This window comes from Bombus terrestris, chromosome 17, assembly GCF_910591885.1.
Source record: "Bombus terrestris chromosome 17, iyBomTerr1.2, whole genome shotgun sequence".
NCBI lineage: Eukaryota > Metazoa > Arthropoda > Insecta > Hymenoptera > Apidae > Bombus > Bombus terrestris.
The window spans coordinates 8,390,208-8,394,337 of record NC_063285.1 but is presented as its reverse complement, the minus strand read 5'-3'; the positions used below and the strand labels follow the sequence as shown (position 1 = coordinate 8,394,337).

Below are 4,130 nucleotides of genomic sequence, written 5' to 3'. Positions count from 1 at the left end.
CCTTTTTAAAAATCTGTTCAATGTTTAATCTAAAGTTTTACGTTCATTGTGACTTCTTTTGTTCATTTCGTTTTATGTACATTCTTATATTATCTGATCAAACAATTTCTCAATTTGTGTTAATATAAGAATGTTTGTAAAAGTTGGATGAATGAAATAAATAACAATGAATATACAATTTTAAATTAAAATTTGAAAACGATCATTTGACTGGGCCTGGTAATGTTAGCGTTAATTTACTTTTAACCATGGACAGGACATATTACGATGCGATATTGTTGGTACGATATTGTGACTGAATCATTTCGTGATTACGCTACAATATCGTTCACAGTCACATACATCATGGACCAGATATCTTGTGCATTTATATATTATAATAAAGCTATAATAAAGAAACAGACTCACGGGACACCTTAACTATGGTGTAGTACGAATATTGTGTCGGAGGATAACATTTTCCGTAACAATATACAAATGGTACTGTGTCGCGAATAAGCTGTTCGTTCATCGTACGAATGGTATCGTGTCGCTACATGTGTAGTCCATGGTTACGAACAGAGATGAAATTGGAGTTCAATTGAAATTAATGCACAAAAGAATATATAAAATTAAAGATCTACGCTGTTTCGTCGTGATTTACCATGTACAAAAACCTATGTATTTAAGCTTAAACCTAACCCCAATCTACCCTGTTTGGTTGCACATTAACATAAACAAGAACCGGTTAAGTTTAACACTACGGAACCTACTTAATCGTACGGTGCCTAAGAAAGAGAAGTTAACCGTTTATAATATTTTTGAACGATGGTATATATAAATTAGAGTTAAAAATAGTACAAATTGTCAATATAATAATTTAAAATAAGAGACCAAGAACATACATAATACATTTAAAAATATTGGACATATCTAATATGTATATATATATCTCTACACAAATAGACTATTCTATAAAGGGAAATCATCCAAAATGATTCAGTCAAAGACGGGTATTATATGAGTGTAGATTTCTGTCTTCGAAGAAATCCGAACTCCTCTACACCTTTTCTTTTGATTTTTGAGACCTGCGTCTTTCTTTCTTGATATCTTCTCAGCCGCGAACCTTCCTCCGCTGTAACGAAATGTTATTTTTTGAATGTTCCTAGAATCATTGAAGGAATCGATTCTGCAGAAACTATGGAATTCGGAAAACGGTTGTTTCATAGGCTGGCTTCATAGTGATCGTTTTGCTTTATCTTACGAATAAAGGAGTTTCCGGGGCCAGCAAGAAAGCGCACCTTCACTCTCTACGACGAAGCGTCCTCTTTTTGGAGGAAAATGTCGTGATTCATCTTCAAGGAATTTTGTAATTGTACAATTTTTACTGGTGCAGTATATTTTTTTGTTTCTGTCTCTTGGTCCATCTTTTTGCAACTTTTTCTTTTCCGAACTTGAGCATGTATTTTGACCTTACATAAACGATTCCACCTCAAGGCATGCAATCCCTTCAACTTTACACGCAATTGATTTCTGGACATTTCGGTTCTTTTGAGATTTTATTTGACATATTTTATTCGTGCTTCCAAATTTTTATTTTCTTTCAACAGCTGAGCATGTTCATCTTGCAATTCTATTTCTCGGAAAGTCCTCCCTAGGCTTTCCTCAATTTAAAAGTCGCAGTTTGTCCGTGATTCAATTGTTGTCCTTTCAATTGAATCCTCGTTGTCAGCGAATCATGATGTTACGCTTGTATAGTCTAGCATTGGTACATTAACAAATAATTCATTTTCTTCTTCTTATTTTATCCCTCCTTCATCCGCTTCTTGCTATTGTTGGTAATGCCAGTAGCTGCATTGATGTCGTTCTTCTTGCTCTTGCCCTCCTTCTCTGATCAACTGTTTTTCGATAACGTGCTGTCTTTCTTGTACATCTTTTCTTTCTCTTTTATTTTGTAATAAAGTTGTTGGTTGTTGGGATACAGTATGCTTCTCCATCTATTCGAATATTTGTATGGTTTTGTTTGATGATTTCGGGTAAATAATGATCGACACGGACATCCATGCTTCTTAAAATGGCGTTGGCATAATATTTTAGGAAGTGGTTACCTGTTAAAAGAATATTTCATATAAATAATAAGCGAAAGTAACATAGATAAAACGAGTATAGTACATTGATCTCAAGAGACAAGGTATCTCGTATATTAAAATTGCCTGACTGAAAGGAAACCAGATACAGATCTCATATAATACTTTATTTGGCATTTACTTCCATTTGAGATAAAAAAAAATTACAATGTATTTGCATTTTAGGTAAAAAGATGTTTTATTGTTGTATTGTTGCCTCGTCGATATTAGGTCTCGGATCGAGTAATACTACCTGCCACTATTTCTATAGTCAATAGTAGATGTTTAATAAAGAAAAGCTATATAATTGTTTTATTGTAAATCTCAGGATATCATCAAAATGCTAAAATGTTCCTACTGTGTATGTATTTTAATTGAAGAACTGGCTAAACTTCGTCTGCAGGCACAACTCTTTCTCAACTGTTATTGCGTTTTTTGATGTTTTGACATTTTGTAATTGTACGAAAATCGGGATCGAACTATTGCGATAATGGAGATATATAAACTATTCTAAATGTCGAAACTGTGGTTCTAGACGTGTCGAACATAGAAAGGGACAATACGAGTGAAATACAAGGACGGACTGAGAATCAACAAATATGAACGACCTGTGAGAAGCTGAGTAGTTCAATACAAAATTTATATTTTTTTATTCTTGATTTGTGATCAAACTTTTATCAACACGTTAATTACAGTCTTATGATTAAAATGAAATCTAACACTACATAGTTCGGAGCATATTTGCTAACACATTTTAATCGGAACGATCTCACAATATTGATCGCAAAGCGACATTCCGCTATTCTGAACACAATATGTGTATGAATAAATAATAAAATTTACCGTTTAAATGGCTATCACGTAAAGGTAAGCACAGTAGACTAAAAATACCAAACTTTAAAAAAGCAAAGCTTTTGAACCATTGGTTTCATGTATTAGAAACATTCATATGTTGAGTCTGTTCTCTGTTCATATGAGTACTACCGGTAAATGTCAAAAGGATTAGGAAGGATGGTGGCCAGAAACGAGATTTAACCAAAAAAATACCAGCCGCGAATGTGTCAATGTAAAACATTAACAGAGACAAAACACACGTACGCACAGTACGAATACTATGTACTTACCACCCTTTCAAGTTTATTCTTTATGAAGGGCATTGTCTTCTTTCGGAAAGTGATACAGGTGATATTCTCGATGTCGACTGTTGTTACATTCGATGTAGACGTAAACATTTTCTCACCGAAGCATTCTCCGCACGTTTCGCAGCATTCGGGGAATTCGAAGTACTAAAATTAAAATTAAGAGGGAAAAGGCCCAAAACGTGTAAAAATTCAGTAAAACATAAATACGTCTATATAGTCTATGAGCTATTGTTTTGTATTCGACAAACATTTGGTTCGGTTATGTGCGGTTGACGGCAGACGAGTAAATCTGCGTAAAATGTGTTTTTCCCAAGATTCGTTAGAAGTTCCGAGGTAAGGATGGGGGAACCACGCGGATTGGAATGTTTGCAAATTCATTGGACGAGAAATGATTGATGGAAGAAGAAGGTAAACGCTCACGTCTATTGGTTACCCTAAGATTGCAATTGACCAATTCAATTAGCCTTCAAAACACGTAAAGTTGGGAAAAATTGCAGGTGGCTATATTTTTACACAAAAAGTCGCTATTTTACATTAAATAATTTTTTTAATTCCATGCTTTTCAACTCTTAATAATAAAATGTATTTTATAGCACTGTCTGCCAGAAGACAAACGCTACCCCACCATCGTATACCATTCCCATGGTACAGAAACGCTGCTGATTGTAAGATTATAACCAATCCACGCCGATTGTCGATTCCTCCCTCAATTATGTTGTCGTTTGTCTGTTGCTTTTCCTTGACAACGAGCGAACATGCCGTTTGAGCGAACACAGAGCCGTTTGAGAACCGCTTTCTTTCATCTTCGCTAGTAAACAGTTTACAAATTTGTTAAAACAGTTAGCAAATTTGTTACAGTTGCTAGATAATGTCTTTAATCAAC

At 34.4% G+C, this 4,130-nt stretch overlaps 1 long non-coding RNA gene across 1 annotated transcript; it reads right to left on the bottom strand.

The window, feature by feature from the left end:
• Positions 1 to 949: 949 nt before the first annotated feature.
• LOC105666664 lies at positions 950 to 3,594 on the bottom strand. Its single transcript, XR_001099483.3, has 2 exons — positions 3,230 to 3,594; positions 950 to 2,087 (listed from the first exon to the last, which is right to left on the bottom strand). It is a non-coding gene; the product is annotated as an uncharacterized LOC105666664 (long non-coding RNA).
• Between the last annotated feature and the right edge of the window lie 536 nt (positions 3,595 to 4,130).